The sequence below is a fragment of the Aquarana catesbeiana genome, linkage group LG11 (assembly GCF_042186555.1).
Source record: "Aquarana catesbeiana isolate 2022-GZ linkage group LG11, ASM4218655v1, whole genome shotgun sequence".
NCBI lineage: Eukaryota > Metazoa > Chordata > Amphibia > Anura > Ranidae > Aquarana > Aquarana catesbeiana.
Window position 1 is genome coordinate 177,432,006 of NC_133334.1, and position 17,388 is coordinate 177,449,393.

At 42.5% G+C, this 17,388-nt stretch overlaps 1 protein-coding gene across 6 annotated transcripts in view; it reads left to right on the forward strand.

Moving 5' to 3' along the window:
* Positions 1-17,388, forward strand: part of RASGRP2 (RAS guanyl releasing protein 2) — a 1,629,940-nt gene that overhangs the window by 273,683 nt on the left and 1,338,869 nt on the right. The window lies entirely within an intron of this gene.

Here is a 17,388-nt window from a genome sequence, read left to right on the forward strand (position 1 = left end):
CCCCTCATAATCTAGCATCCCCTGTGTGCCTCTACCACTATCCCCTTTAGCTACAGAGGCAGCACCTGGGGGTGTAAACATACTGCGTCCACAATACTTTGCTTCACTGCTTCACCTTCTGCTGAATGTGACCCATTCAAGTAAATAGCACTGCTCTGCAAGTGCCCCAAACCTGTGTTCAACACAGTTGAAGCATGCTAGTGCATGGCTGAAATGGTGAAGAGGCGATACAACACCTCTTTATTGCCTGTCAAATATTCTCTTAAAAAGAAATCCAAAATGTTGATCACTCTTCAGAGACCAAGTGGGGTGTTTTTTTTTTTTTTTTTTTTTTTTTTTTTACATATTAGCAGTAATGTTGGGCTTTGGTGAAATACCAGGTGTCTAAACGGTCTCAAAAATGAGACTGAGAAAGGGACTGGGGACAGAAATTCCTTAGCCCCTTTTTCTGCAGCTTTAGGTGCACTGAACAGTTAATGAACAGAAGGCTCTGTAATGAACAGAAGGCTCTGTACAGAGGCTTTTGTTCATTAACAAGCTGAAGCATAGTAAACAGTTATGAATGAACACAGGAGTGATCGGAAGGGGCTGGAAAATATGACATATTTACTGGCCCCTCTGCTCTTCATCCTGAACCGAGTCCTATGTCCCGGTGCAGCTGGCAGGAGGGAGAGGAGAGCCACCAATACTGCAATAGGGGGCACACAGGGGGATAGGAGCAGTGGGGGAGACAAAGGGGGGGTGCTGGGTGCCAGCCACGGTTGATTCCCTGTGCCACGCAGTCGGTGGAAGGGAGAAGAGGTGAGCCAGCTGCACTGCAGTGGGGTCAGATCCAGAGCAGAGGGATTAGTGGAGCCCAGTTCCAGAACTCCTTTCGGCACTGCTCCTGGATTCAGTCTGGATCTGAGGGATGCCAGGTTTTCAATGAAATTCTGGGATGGTTGGGAGTTATGCAGAGAGCAATGTGCTGTCATTAGTGAGGCAAAGTGGCCAGGATGTTTATCAGTGGGAGCCTAGGAGTAATGTTTTTTTCATGGAAAGGGTGGGGAGGAAGGCAGCAACTGCAGGGGCTGAGGTGTTTAGGTAAGGATGATTACCAGGATATGGGATGCAATGCACCTTATGAGGCAGCTCACAGCTGTCCTTCACCTGGCACACTCACAACCTGAGAAGTGTGGCTCTGAAAAGCAGACAGGAGTCACACATCCATTGGTACAGATTCTTATCCTCTTCCTGCAGCTTGCTGTGGCTGTCAGCTCCTCACGCTGCAGCTGGGCATCAGAGCCACGGTACCTGAGAGAGCAGTGGCCAGTGGGCTGGCTATAGGATAGGATGCTGAAGAATAGGGTTGCCACATTTTCTTCAAGCCAAACCTAACACAACATTTAATCTGAAAGTCTGCTGGACATCAGGTTCACACTGAGGGCAGTTTTGAAATTGTGCATGTTCAGCTGCACTCGCATGATTTTAAACCGGCATTTCAGTCCGACTTTGGCGGTGATATGACAGACATCTGTTCATGCACAAATGTCTATTGAAATTGCCCCAGAAGTCGCCAAAAGTAGCGCTGGAACTATTTTTTGGAATCTGTGCGGCGTTGCACCGATTCGGACGATGCCATCGCCGGCAATAGGATCCGATTTGGCGTGTGATTTGACATGTCAAATCGGCCCAACCTAAAATAACAATCATTGCTGTCAGTAAAGCCCCATTGTTTAAGTCAGATTCCCCTCCTCTCCCTGCAGTCTTCCATTCCCAAGCTGACGACAATGATGGGGCTAGGAGGCCGTAGCACTATGGAGTCTGCATGCAGGAGGGGGAACTGTTGCAATGCAATAATGCCAAAAAGTTCTGCCCCATGCAGACACCATAGCACTACAGATTGCGCGCCCGCCCCCCCCCCCCCCCCCCCCCCCCAGCCATGGGCTAGCAGAAAGGAGTTCTCACTAAAATAAAAGACCGACCAACATTTTTTCTTTCAACAATTATATTTATTTTGGAAAATTAAACTTTAAGCCACGATGTTGTTCAAGGGGTAACCTGATAATGAAATAACGCAACTTCAAATAATAATTATGAAGCCATCTTGGCTATAATACATCAACCCAAAATTTTACACTGTGTCCATCCCCAACACCGTGGCACTTTCAATTAAACTTTGCAGGCCCATATTGAATATATCCAAACCTATGTCTGACAAGTGAACTAAATCCTCCCTTAATAACCCAGGTACAAAACCTTTCAGCTCCAAGTGGTGGAATGACACACCGCCCGAGGACTCTAAAAAGTTATGTATAGTCCTATTCAGCCATCTCCGAATCCTATCCTCCTAAAATAAATTCCCTGAAGGGGACCAAAGGGCCTAGGGATCATTTCGGAGAAGGCCAAAGTGGTACTTTGAAACAAGTCTAATAGCTGAAGAGCTGGTGTAGTAAGGAGGGGTTTGGGTTCCTGGAGGACTGGGCCGACTTCTCAGTCGGTAACCGGTACTATAGAAGGGACGGACTGCACCTAAATGAGGAGGGTGCAGATCTACTGGGAATGAAGATGGCCAAAAAGTTAGAGGGGTTTTTAAACTAAGCGATGGGGGGAGGGTCCAGAGGCAGAGATAGCCAGTGCGGAAGATATTCCAGAGGGTAGTATTGGGGGCATTAGTGGTAGGTTAACCAAAGCACAAAAACACAAGGTGAGTATAGTAGCAAGTCCTAGTTGCAATCTTGAAACACCCAATACGAGGACAATATGCGACCGGTCTAAACTATGTGGCATGTTCACCAATGCCAGGAGCATGGCGGACAAGATGGGTGAACTAGAGATACTGTTGTACAAGGAGAATTTGGATTTTGTGGGAATTTCATGAGAGCTGGTTCAACAGCTCTCATGATTGGCTGGCAAACATTCAAGGGTATACCCTATACTGCAAGGATAGAGAGGGTAAAAAAGGGGGAGGGGTATGCCTATATATCAAGAATAATATACAAGTGAATGTGAGAGATGACATCACTGAGGGAGCTAGTGAGGAGGTGGAATCCTTATGGGTAGAGCTCCAAAGGGATGAAGCTAATAAAATAAAAATAATACTGGGAGTATGCTATAGGCCCCCTAACCTGAGGGAGGAAGTGGAGACGGATCTCCTATCACAAATTGGATTTGCAGCAAGGATGGGAAGTGTTATCATAATGGGGGATTTTAATTATCCAGACATAGACTGGGCGGAGGGAACCGCGCATTCATTTAAGGCTCGCCAGTTCCTTAATGTCTTGCAGGACAATTTTATGGGTCAGATGGTAGATGCACCAACTAGAAATAAAACATTACTGGATCTACTGATTACCAACAATACAGACCTGATCACAGATGTGGAAATACGGGGCAATTTAGGTAACAGCGATCACAGGTCAATTAGTTTCAGTATAAATCACACAAATAGGAAACATGAAGGGAACACAGACACTGAATTTCAAAAGAGCCAACTTCCCTAAACTACAAACCTTGCTAAAAGGCATAAATTGGGATAAAATATTAGGAACAAAGAATACGGAGGAGAGATGGGTTTGCTTTAAGAGCATATTAAATAAGGGCATTAGCCAATGTATCCCATTGGGTAATAAATTTAAAAGAGCGAACAAAAATCCTGGATGGCTTAACTCCAATGTAAAAATGCATATAAAAGCAAAGGAGAAGGCCTTCAAAAAATACTAGGTGGAGGGATCATCCTCAGCATTCAGACTTTATAAAGAATGCAATAAGAAATGTAAGGGTGCAATTAGGATGGCTAAGATAGAACATGAAAGACACCTAGCGGAGGAGAGCAAAAAAAATCCCAAGAAATTCTTTAAGTATGTAAACAGTAAAAAAAGGGAGGACAGACCATATTGGCCCCATAAAGAATGAGGAAGGACATCTGGTTAAAGGATGGGGAGATGGCAAAGGTATTGAATTTATTCTTCTCCTCAGTATTCACGAGTGAATCGGGGGGCTTCAGTAACCAAAACTGCAGTGTTTATCCTCATGACACAACACAGGAAGCACCTACATGGTTAACAGAGGACGGAATTAAAATTAGACTTGAGAAACTTAACATTAATAAATCAAAGGGACCAGATGGCTTGCATCCGAGGGTACTTAGGGAACTCAGTCAGGTGATTGCCAGACCGTTGTTCCTAATTTTTACAGACAGTCTATTGACTGGAATGGTACCAGCTGATTGGAGAAAAGCCAATGTAGCGCCAATATTTAAAAAGGGCCCAAAAAACATCCCTGGGAATTACAGACCAGTTAGCCTAACATCAATAGTATGTAAACTCTTGGAGGGGATGATAAGGGACTATATACAAGATTTTAGTAATAAGAACGATATCATTAGCAGTAATCAGCATGGATTCATGAAGAATCGTTCTTGCCAAACAATCTATTAACCTTCTATGAGGAGGTGAGTTGCCATCTAGATAAAGGAAGGCCCGTAGACGTGGTGTATCTGGATTTTGCAAAAGCATTTGACACAGTTCCCCATAAACGTTTACTGTACAAAATAAGGTCCGTTGGCATGGACCATAGGGTGAGTACATGGATTGAAAACTGGCTACAAGGGCGTGTTCAGAGGGTGGTGATAAATGGGGAGTACTCAGAATGGTCAGGGGTGGGTAGTGGGGTTCCCCAGGGTTCTGTGCTGGGACCAATCCTATTTAATTTGTTTATAAATGACCTGGAGGATGGGATAAACAGTTCAATCTCTGTATTTGCAGACAATACTAAGCTAAGCAGGGCAATAACTTCTCCGCAGGATGTGGAAACCTTGCAAAGAGACCTGAACAAACTAATGGGGTGGGCGACTACATGGCAAATGAGGTTCAATGTAGAAAAATGTAAAATGCATTTGGGTGGCAAAAATATGAATGCAATCTATACACTGGGGGAGAACCTCTGGGGGAATCTAGGATGGAAAAGGACCTGGGGGTCCTAGTAGATGATAGGCTCATCAATGGCATGCAATGCCAAGCTGCTGCTAATAAAGCAAACAGAATATTGGCATGCATTAAAAGGGGGATCAACACCAGAGATAAAACGATAATTCTCCTGCTCTACAAGACTGTAGAATAATTATATTAATTTGGCTTTATAATCAAGATCTGTAAGTATGCAGTCTGAGTTCCCTTTTATGCTTTGACATTGAAAAAGCTCACTCAGCTCAGCATAAGACGAATCTTGAAATAGCTAGGTTGTGTGCATGTCATTTTTGTACCAGTTGTTCTCCATGTACAGAGTTAATGACTAAAGGTCAGTAGGTCAGTGGTTTCACAGATAAGAATATACTCAGAGTATTTGTCATAGACTTTATTGTAAAGATCTTTTTAAAGGTAAAAACATATATTATCTATAATATAGTTAGTTATTTAATTAGTTAGCTAGATTGAGTTTGTGTGAAGATAGAGATCTCTCTCTCTCTTCTTCTCTCTTCTTCTCTCTTCTTCTCTCTTCTTCTCTCTTCTTCTCTCTTCTTCTCTCTTCTTCTCTCTTCTTCTCTCTTCTTCTCTCTTCTTCTCTCTCTTCTCTCTCTTCTCTCTCTTCTCTCTCTTCTCTCTCTTCTCTCTCTTCTCTCTCTTCTCTCTCTTCTCTCTCTTCTCTCTCTTCTCTCTCTTCTCTCTCTTCTCTCTCTTCTCTCTCTTCTCTCTCTTCTCTCTCTTCTCTCTCTTCTCTCTTCTCTCTTCTCTCTTCTCTCTTCTCTCTCTTCTCTCTTCTCTCTTCTCTCTTCTCTCTTCTCTCTTCTCTCTTCTCTCTTCTCTCTTCTCTCTTCTCTCTTCTCTCTTCTCTCTTCTCTCTTCTCTCTTCTCTCTTCTCTCTTCTCTCTTCTCTCTTCTCTCTTCTCTCTTCTCTCTTCTCTCTTCTCTCTTCTCTCTTCTCTCTTCTCTCTTCTCTCTTCTCTCTTCTCTCTTCTCTCTTCTCTCTTCTCTCTTCTCTCTTCTCTCTTCTCTCTTCTCTCTTCTCTCTTCTCTCTTCTCTCTTCTCTCTTCTCTCTTCTCTCTTCTCTCTTCTCTCTTCTCTCTTCTCTCTTCTCTCTTCTCTCTTCTCTCTTCCTTAAAGAATATCCATTACAAGAATTCGGCCATTTGGAAAGGTCATTCACCTTGAGTTTTTTATAAGAATCTGTTGTGTGTTACTGACAATCAAAGAAGCTTAAGAGACGTGTCAGCTGTTGGCAAAGAGAATATTTAGAATAATCACGAATATGATCATTTCATTTTTAGTTCTAGCCGTATATGGCTATAGTCTGCTGACTAGTAGATTTGAAATAGTATAAAAACCAGTGTGACACTAGGCTAGCGACACACACACACTTCACACACACACACAGAAGGACTTCACTACTTTTTCACATACACAAAGGACACACGCATCCTTACACTGAAGAAGATATTTTGTTTACATTAGGCCTAAATACAGCCTACCTCACAAACAGCTGCTAGAGCGGACATCTCTCTGACATAGAGAAGACATAGAGAAGAACAGACGGAGCTGAAACATCTCTTGAACATTCTTGATACAAGTTTTTGTTCCTATTATCTTTTGTTTTACTACATCAAGCTGTAAGAAGAATTTAATTTTGTATATATTTACAAATTGTTGCCAAGTGTGACCAAATAAACTCACACTTTGTTTTAAGACAGTCTGGCTACTGAACTTTTGAACAAAACTCCTAAGACACTGTTGACATAACACGTGTCTGTGAGGAGAGAAGGTTTTTACACTTTCTCTACAATTTTACAAAGACTCTGGTCCGGCCGCACCTGGAGTATGCTGTCCAGTTCTGGGCACCAGTCCTCAGGAGGGATGTACTGGAAATGGAGCGAGTACAAAAAGGGCAACAAAGCTAATAAAGGGTCTGGAGGATCTTAGTTATGAGGAAAGGTTGCGAGCACTGAACTTATTCTCTCTGGAGAAGAGACGCTTGAGAGGGGATATGATTTCAATTTACAAATACTGTACTGGTGACCCCACAATAGGGATAAAACTTTTTTGCAGAAGAGAGTTTAATAAGACTCGTGGCCACTCATTACAATTAGAAGAAAAGAGGTTTAACCTTAAACTACGTAGAGGGTTCTTTACTGTAAGAGCGGCAAGGATGTGGAATTCCCTTCCACAGGCGGTGGTCTCAGCGGAAAGCTTCAAGACACTATTAGATAATCACCTGAATGACCGCAACATACAGGGATATGTAATGAAATACTGACACATAATCACACACATAGGTTGGACTTGTGTCTTTTTTTTCAACCTCCACCAACTATGTATAATAGCCTAGATATCCCGCTTCATTTCACAAAGGAGCTCCCATGTTCTAACTTTACCAATGTCGTTTGCTCCAACGTGAAGAAGTAGAACCTGAGGAGAGGGCAAATGGTGGATAAGTGAATTAAGTGGTCTCTAAGATTACGCCTTCTTAGGCCCCTTATGCCAGACCATAAAACCGTAAAGTTATTAAGATCCAGACCTAAATTGCTCGAATAAATCCTGGATGCAGCCTGCTTTTCAGCCCAGAAAAATGTAGAAATGGTCTATCCAGATTTTCTATTTTCAGATTCATCTAAATGCACAATCATACAATTAACAACTCAGGGCGGACATTAATTTTATATCTACTACTTGCCCACCTACCAACCCTTTTTTGACCCTCGGGCAAGCATCCCAACAAATTGGCTGTGGTGGCGGCCCCAATCCTAAATGAATGCAAAGAGAATCTGAGACCCGAGAGGTTAAGGCGCTTAAGGCATGAAGACAGCACAGCAGAAAACTGGTATCAGGTCAAAGGGGACAAATCCTGGTGGATAAAAAGAACTATCAGAGGAGGGCCTGACTGACACATAACTGGCAGTATCGGACACCGGGCAAACCAACGGCCTGGGAGATTTACCCAGAGAACCTGCGGCATCTGTAAAGAAACTTACCTATAAATCCTTTGTAAAAGATTGATGCCAGACGGTGGACCCATTGAAGTTGCAAAGAAAATCCCAAATTTTCAAGTTTTCTTTGACACTTTTAGAGGTACAAACATGAGGAATAAGGGTTCTTAAAACCCCTAGTAGCCAAAGCAAAACGCCTAGAAAAAAATTCTAGATCTTGGAATAACCATGGCTGCGAATGCAAACAGACCCAATGGGGATTGGGCCTCTTTCAGCAACACCTTGCGTTTGGACAAGAATAACGAGATCATTATTCTCATCCGATGCAATTTTTCCCCGGGCAATCTGAACTCCAAGGATAAGTCAATAGTGATCCCCAAAAATTCTATAGTGGATGCAGGAAAAACGTCTTTTCGTGCGCAATGGGAATACCGAAGTAATCACAGATACGAAAGAATTTGTTCAGCGACTCAAGACACAAGGGGGAGTCCACCAGACCCACTAATAAAAAATCATCTAAATAATGCAGGATACCCCTTTCAGGAGAACATTCAGACAGAACCCAATGTAAAAATTTTGAGAAGGCCTCAAAATAAAAACACGAGAAACCCATGGCCATACATTTATCGAAATAAAATTGGTCCTGAAAATGGAAACCCAGGGAATTGAAACCTTGTGAATGCACAGGTAGCAGGCGAAAGTCAGATTTGATGTCTGCTTTCGCTAACAGTGCACCCTGCCCAAAACGTTGTAAAAGCACAAGTGCTTCATCAAAGGAAGAGTGTGAAACTGGAGCTATAACCTCTGAAGCATCAAGTGAAGTGTCCTCTGGATAGGACAAATGGTGAATGAGCCTAAAACTACCCTGTTCCCTTTTGGAAACAATGCCCAAGGGGGCGAGTCAGAAGCTTTTAAAAGGTGGGCAAGGGAAAGTGCCAGCTATTCTTCCTTAGAGATCTTATCCTGGACAATTATTGGGTGAATCATAGCAGAATGTAAATTTCTGACCAAAGCGCATCCCTTGAAAACCATCAGTTAGCAGCCGTGCCATCGTGCGATCTTGGTAATGATCTAACCATGGTAGCATTCTTGGCAAGCTCACTGGGGTCCTGGCCTTTGCCATTGCGGGGGAAAGATAGAGAAGCCGCTGATGACTTCCAAAAACATCTACTAGGATGGTTCCCATTGCAGTAAGAGCACTCATGCCTATACCTGCAGTTCGATAAGAATTTGCATTGCCCCTCATTAAAGCCAAAACAGAAGCCTTTACGAAAGGCATTCTGTGGGCTAGCCACAGCTCGAGGTGTAAATTGCGGCTTCTGTGGTAGCATGAGGTTTAACCATAAATCCACATCCTTGCATCCCCATTGCAAGGCAGGGTGAACTGCTAATTTCTGGCTAAAATTCTCATCATAGGTGAACCATGCTGTACCACCAAAATGATGGAAGGCTTCAGAAACTATATCCATGTGCTGAAATAGGCCTGAGCATTTCTCAGGACTTTGTTCTCCCAGCACAGCTGCATAAATGCATAAGGCCTGCAGCCAATTCTAAAAGGTTTTGGGGAAAGCACTCCGTCTATCTTCAGTGCATTCTTCTGACTTCCTGTCAGATTTAGCTAGAAATTCTTTGGATGCTGACAATGACAGTAGATCAATAAACTCCACCCCCCAAATTTTCTCTTTGACAGCATTTGCTAAGTGGAAACCTAGCGGTGAACTTTCATATGGCATAGGTGCCTTAAAGGAGAACTCTGCAACTATAGAGTGGGTGGAGCGTGGAATCACAGATTTGCAAACCTGAACAGGCTTGCAACCCATGATACCTGTACTATCTTTAAAATTCTCACCAATGGGGGTCTCTGCTAAATTTTGCCAAATTGGACTTATATCATCTGTCATTATACATAGTTACATAGTTAAATAGTAGGTGAGGTTGAAAAAAAGACACAAGTCCATCAAGTCCAACCTATGTGTGTGATTATGTGTCAGTATTACATTACATATCCCTGTATATTGCGGTCATTCAGGTGATTATCTAATAGTTTCTTGAAGCTATCAATGCTCCCCGCTGAGACCACCGCCTGTGGAAGGGAATTCCACATCCTTGCCGCTCTTACAGTAAAGAACCCTCTACGTAGTTTAAGGTTAAACCTCTTTTCTTCTAATTGTAATGAGTGGACACGAGTCTTATTAAACTCTCTTCTGCGAAAAAGTTTTAGCCCTATTGTGGGGTCACCAGTACAGTATTTGTAAATTGAAATCCTATCCCATCTCAAGCGTCTCTTCTCCAGAGAGAATAAGTTCAGTGCTCGCAACCTTTCCTCATAACTAAGATCCTCCAGACCCTTAGCTTTGTTGCCCTTCTTTGTACTCGCTCCATTTCCAGTACGTCCCTCCTGAGGACTGGTGCCCAGAACTGGACAGCATACTCCAGGTGCGGGCGGACCAGAGTCTTGTAGAGCGGGAGAATTATCGTTTTATCCCTGCAGTTGATCCCCCTTTTAATGCATGCCAATATTCTGTTTGCTTTATTGGCAGCAGCTTGGCATTATGCTGAGTTTTTTTTTCTGCTGTAAAATTGCACCATGCAACTGTGCCCCCCTTAAATCATTACCCCTCCTGTAGGAGGGGTAATGATTTAAGGCTTTGAGAGGAGTATTTCGGCAGAGAAAATCCACTACAGGAGGAGGGATCCCGTTTATGGAAAAGTCGGTGGATACTCTTTTGGCCAAGTGATCCTTCCTGTGTGTGCCTATCCGATCTCTATAATTTGAGATCCATCACATCTGGTAAGCGGCGCTGTTCTACTTAGAACAGAAAAATTGTTTGTTCTTCCGAGAAGTTCGTCCTGTTCACATTGGGTCAAGCACTTTTTGGACTACTTTTTTTTTATTTTTTTTTATTTTTTTTGATTGCGCATCTTTATTAGTTGTCCACTAAAGTGTTATTAAACCCAGGACACTGCATTCACTATATCTGGTTTCCCACAGTAAACAGAACATGGAAATGCAATTTATTTAGTAAATATAAACTGCTAAATACTTTTCCTGATCAGCAGTACAGTATATAGCAGTCATGTGACTAATATCAGTGTTTGGTTAAAGCTTGTAGGAGGAGTTTTGATTGTCCTATGAGGCTGCATGACCTCTGACCCTCTGTGTGGACAGTGCTGATTAGCACCCTCCCAAGAAAAATAAAACTCTCTAGCAATACACACCAAACTGAGCATGTGCAGAGTGCCTCATAGGGCTCTGTACTATCAGCAGAAGGATTAGGGACAGTACAAGAAGGGGAGGATCAAACAGCCTTTTTACACAATGCAGAGGATTAACCCCTTAGGTTCCACAGGGAGTATAACAAGTATGTTTTACTGCATATTACTGCAGACTGATTCTACAGTTGTGTGTTTAGTCATGCCGCGTACACACAAGTGGAATTTCCAACAGAGTCCAATAGGAGCTTTTTCATCGTATATTCCGACCGTGTGTATACTCCATCAGACTTTTTCCGTCAAATTCAGACGGACTTAGATAGAGAACATGTTCTATATTTTTCCAACGGAACAAAATACTATCGGAAAAAACGCTCGTCTGTATGCTGTTCTGACGCATCAAAAACGGCGCGTGCTCTGAAGCAAGTACGAGATGGAAGCTACTGGCTATTGAACTTCCGTTTTCTAGTCCCGTCGTACGTGTTTTGATGGCAAAACTGGTCGTGTGTACAGGGCATTACACTTCAACAAATGAACATCAAACATGCCATATTTATATTAAAAAAAAAAGATCTATCTATCTCACAGACCTCACATTTATTGCCCCCTTGAAATAACTTAACACACAGCCATTAATGTCTAAACCGCTGGAAACAAAAGTTAGTACACTTGGCCACCATTATCCAGCACTGCCTTAACCCTCTTGGGCATGGAGTTCACCAGAGCTTCACAGGTTGCCACTGGAGTCCTCTTCCACTCCTTCATGACGACATCACAGAACTGGTGGATGTTAGAGACCTTGCGCTCCTCCACCTCCCGTTTGAGGATGCCCCACAGATGCTCAATAGGGTTTAGGTCTGGAGACATGCTTGGCCAGTCAGTCACCTTTACCCTCAGCTTCTTTAGCAAGGCAGTGGTCATCTTGGAGGTGTGTATGAGGTCGTTATGTTGGAATACTGCCCTGTGGCCCAGTCTCCAAAGGGAGGGGGATCATGCTCTGCTTCAGTATGTCACAGTACATGTTGGCATTTATGGTTCCCTCAATGAATTGTAGCTCCCCAGTGCTGGCAGCACTCATGCGGCCTCAGACCATGAAACTCCCACCACCATGCTTGAACGTAGGCAACCTGTCTTTGTACTCACCTGGTTGCCACCACACACGCTTGGCACCATCTGAACCAAATAAGGACATGGTTCCTGTAATCCACATCCTTGGTCTGCTTGTCTTCAGCAAACTGTAGGCTTTCTTGTGAATCCTCATCTTTAGAAAGTTTCTTTCTGGGATGACAGCCATGCAGACAGATTTGATGCAGTGTGCGGCGTATGGTCTGAACACTTCAACCTCTGCAGCAATGCTGGCAGCACTCATACGTCTATTTCCCAAAGACAACCTCTGGATATGATGCTGAGAACGTGCACTTAACTCCTTTGGTCGACCATGGCGAAGCCTGTTCTGAGTGGAACCTGTCCTGTTAAACCACTATGTGGTAGTTTCAGGGTCTTGGCAATCTTCTTGCAGCCTAGGCCAGCTTTATGTAGAGCAACAATTCTTTTTTTCAGATCCTCAGAGTTCTTTGCCATGAGGTGCCATGTTGAACTTCCAGTGACCAGTATGAGAGGGTGATAACACCAAATTTAACACACCTGCTCTCCATTCACACCTGAGACCTTTTAACACTAACAAGTCACATGACACCGGGGGGGGGGGGGGGGATTGCTAATTGGTCCCAATTTGGACATTTTCACTTAGGGGTGTACACACTTTCGTTGCCAGTGGTTTAGACATTAATGTCTGTGTGAGTTATTTTGAGGGGACAGCAAATTTACACTGTTATACAAGCTGTACACTTACTACTTTTAGATTGTAGCAAAGTGTCAGTTCTTCAGTGTTGTCACATGAAAAGATAATATATTTACAAAAGTGTGAGGGTTGTACTCACTTTTCTGAGAATAAATATATATATGTTGACATTTTTGCAGATTAAAAAAGAAACTGAAATATCACATGGTCCTAGTATTCAGACCCTTTGCTGTAACACTCATATATTTAACTCAGGTGCTGTCCATTTCTTTTGATCATCCTTGAGATTGTTCTACACATTCATTTGACCCCAGCTGTGTTTGATTATACTGATTGGACTTGATTAGGAAAGCCACACACCTGTCTATATAAGACCTTACAGCTCACAGTGCATATAAGAGCAAATGAGAATCATGAGGTCAAAGGAACTGCCTGAAGAGCTCAGACAGAATTGTGGCAAGGCACAGATCTGGCCAAGGTTACAAAAAAATTTCTGCTGCACTTAAGGTTCCTAACAGCACAGTGGCCACCATAATCCTTAAATTGAAGACATTTGGGACGACCAGAACCCTTCCTAGAGCTGGCCGTCTGGCCAAACTGAGCTATCGGGGGAGAAGAGCCTTGGTGAGAGGTAAAGAACCCAAAGATCACTGTGGCTGAGCTCCAGAGATGTAGTCGGGAGATGGGAGAAAGTTGTAGAAAGTCAACCATCACTGCAGCCCTCCACCAGTCGGGGCTTTATGGCAGAGTGGCCCAACGGAATGGAGTTTGCTAAAAAAAACACCCGAAGGATTTCAAGATGGTGAGAAATAAGATTCTCTGGTCTGAGACCAAGATAGAACTTTTTGGCCTTAATTCTAAGCAGTATGTGTGGAGAAAACCAGGCACGGCTCATCACCTGTCCAATACAGTCCCAACAGTGAAGCATGGTGGTGGCAGCATCATGCTGTGGGGGTGTTTTTCAGCTGCAGGGACAGGACGACTGGTTGCAATCGAGGGAAAGATGAATGCGGCCAAGTACAGGGATATCCTGGATGAAGACCTTCTCCAGAGTGCTCAGGACCTTAGACTGGGCCAAAGGTTTACCTTCCAACAAGACAATGACCCTAAGCACACAGCAAAAATAACAGAGTGGCTTCCCAACAACTCCATGACTGTTCTTGAATGGCCCAGCCAGAGCCCTGACTTAAACCCAATTGAGCATCTCTGGAGAGACCTAAAAATGGCTGTACACCAACATTTACCATCCAACCTGACACAACTGGAGAGGATCTGTAAGGAGGAATGGCAGAGGATCCCCACATCCAGGTGTGAAAAACTTGTTGCATCTTTCCCAAAAGGACCCATGGCTGTATTAGATCAAAAGGGTGCTTCTACTAAATACTGAGCAAAGGGTCTGAATACTTAGGACCATGTGATATTTCAGTTTTTCTTTTTTAATCTGTAAAAATGTCAACAATTCTGTTTTTCTGTCAATACGGGGTGCTGTCTGTACATTGAGGAAAAAAATGAACTTTAATGATTTTAGCAAATGGCTGCAATATAACAGTGAAAAATTTTAAGGGGGTCTGAATACTTTCCGTCCCCACTGTGTGTGTGTAGAGAGATAAAATGGGGTGATTGGCGCTACCCTATTCAACAATATAAGTGCACAAGAAAATGATAAATAAGTGCCTTGTATACAGTAAAACCAAAAGGTGCCTATTCTATAAGAGATGGATAAAATATATATTTTTTATATATAATATATCTCTTATAGAATAGGCACCTTTTGGTTTTACTGTATACAAGGCACTTATTTATTCTATTCTTAAATGATTCGGATTTTAATATTACACAAAGATAGCTCGAGGAAATCCAAGATGCAGTTTTTAAATTGCCCTTCTTATGCTGAATCATGAATGAACTTTGATTTAACCACAATTTTTTGGAAAGCGGAGTTAAATTTCACTTGCCACACCCAGGGCTGATTACTGCCAGACCTGTTGAATCAAGAAATCACATAAATAGTAGCTGTCTGACAAAGTGAAGCACGCAACAGATCACAAAAAGCCACACAGCATGCCACAATCTAAAAAAAAAAAAATTCAAGAACAGATTAGAAACAAAGTAATGTACATGTGTTGGCCTAGGAAGGGTTTCTAAGGCTTTGGAACTCCAGTGAACCAGGGGAGAGCCATTATCCACAAATGGAGATAATTTAAAACAGTGGTGAACCTTCCCAAGAGTGGTCGACCTACAAAAATTACTCCAAGAGCATGATGACTCATCCAGGAGGTCATAAAAGAACCCAGGAACATCTAAAGAACTGCAGGCCTCACTTGCCTCAGGTAAGATCAGTGTTCATGATTCAACAATAAGTAGGAAACTGGGCAAAAATGGCATCCATGGGAGAGTTCCAAAGCCACTGCTGACCAAAAATAACAAAGGCTCATCTCACATTTACCAAAAAACATCTTGATTATCCCTAAGAATTTCAAGCAAATATTCTGTGGACTGATGAGACACAATGTAAACGTTTTGCAAGGTGTGTGTCCCATTACATCTGGCATACAGCATTTTATAACAAGAACATCATATCAACAGTCAGACATGGTGGTGGTAGCAGTGTGATGGTCTGGGGCTGGACGACTTATCATAATTGATGGAACCATGAATACTGAGCTCTACCAGAAAATCGTAAAGGAGAATGTCCGGCCATCAGTTTGTGACCTCAAGCTCAAGTGCACTTGGGTTATGCAGTGGGTCAATGATCTGAAACACAACAGCAAGTCCACCTCCAAATGGTTCAAACACAGCTAAATTTAAGTTCGAGTGTCTCAGTCAAAGTCGGACTTAAATCCAATTGAGATGCTGTATCATGACCTTACACGGGCCGTTCATGCTGGAAAACCCTCCAATGTGGCTGAATTAAAACAATTCTGCAAAGAGGGGCCAAAATTGCTCCACAGCAATGTGAAAGACTCATTGCCAGTTATCGCAAACACTTGATTGCAGTTGTTGTCACCAAGGGTGGCACAACCAGTTATGAAGTTTAGGGGGCAATTACTTTTTTACATAAAGCCAGGCAGGTTTGGACAGTTTTTTTTTTTTTTTTTTTTTTTTTTTTTTTCTTCTTTGCCTTAAATGAAATCATCATATAACCACTTCAGCCCCAGAAGATTTGGCTGCTCAATGACAAGGTCATGTTTTGCGATTCGGCACTGCTTCAGTTTAACTGACAATTACGCGGTCCTGCAACGCTGTATCCAAACAAAATTGAGGCCCTTTTTTCCCACAAATAGAGCTTTCTTTTGGCGGTATTTAATCATCTCTGTGGTTATTTTTTGTGCTATAAACAAAGTGTGACAATTTTGAAAAAAAAAAACACTATTGTACTTTTTGCTATGATAAATATCCCCAGTTTAAAAAAAAAAAAAAAAAAAAATCAACCGGTCAAGTAAAAAATAAAAACATACGCTAGGCATGTGATAGTAATGAGTATCTAGTGTAAACGAGAGTTGACACCAAATAAATGGCAGTGTCAACGCGTTTCACTGTTTTGCTTTGTCAGGACACAATTGGGGGTAGTTGGAAGGAACGGGTCTCGCTATCAAAGATAAAATAAATACATCAGACAGTGTATTACAATAACATGATAAAACTTTCAAACATTGCTATATCCAGAGGACATACGCACATCAGATACTTCTATGCTGACAAGGTAGATATTTGTATCTCGACCTGGAGAGCTCCCAGATGATCACCCAGGAATCACTGTGTAAAGCAGGAGGCAGTTTCTTACTAATACCAGTGACCGTGTACAGGGCTGCAATAATCGGCATGTTAATCCATGTTACTATCCAAAGAGCAGCCAAATTAAACATTAAAATGGGTGATAGTAAAAGACATACCTGATGGCGTAAAGATATATAGATATGAATATAAACTCATGGTTCACCGGGGGAAGAAGGAGATACACCATAAGTATCCAGATAATTCAAGGGGGAGAGTAATAGAGAGGAGAAGGGTAGAACAAACACCCTTTCACCTGTTTTCAGTCCACAGTAACAGGGGCTTCAACAATAATCCATATGGACAGGTATATTCCTTCCAAACTGGATATATCAAACTCTGCTATACCTGCCCACAGTCAGTATAACTATATAGGCTCCATAGGTATATTTAAACCTGCTGCAAGGAAAGAAATAAAAAAAAACAAAGTTAAAAAAAAAAAAAAAAAGGCATCAGGATATTGCTCCAACAGCTAATTAGATCAAAGCAATGCAGCATAAGATTAAAGTTGTCCAGCAGCTTACCCATAGCAGCATGAGGCCCAGTGTCTCCCCCAGGAGCGAACAAACCACACTGAAGGTCTTCCTGGGAACTATTTATATCTACCCCTGCTCATAGGCAGCTGTAAATCATTATCCCATCGGGCACCGCCCAACCACACAGGCACATACAGAGAAGGGAGTAACCCTCCAGTCCGTACAC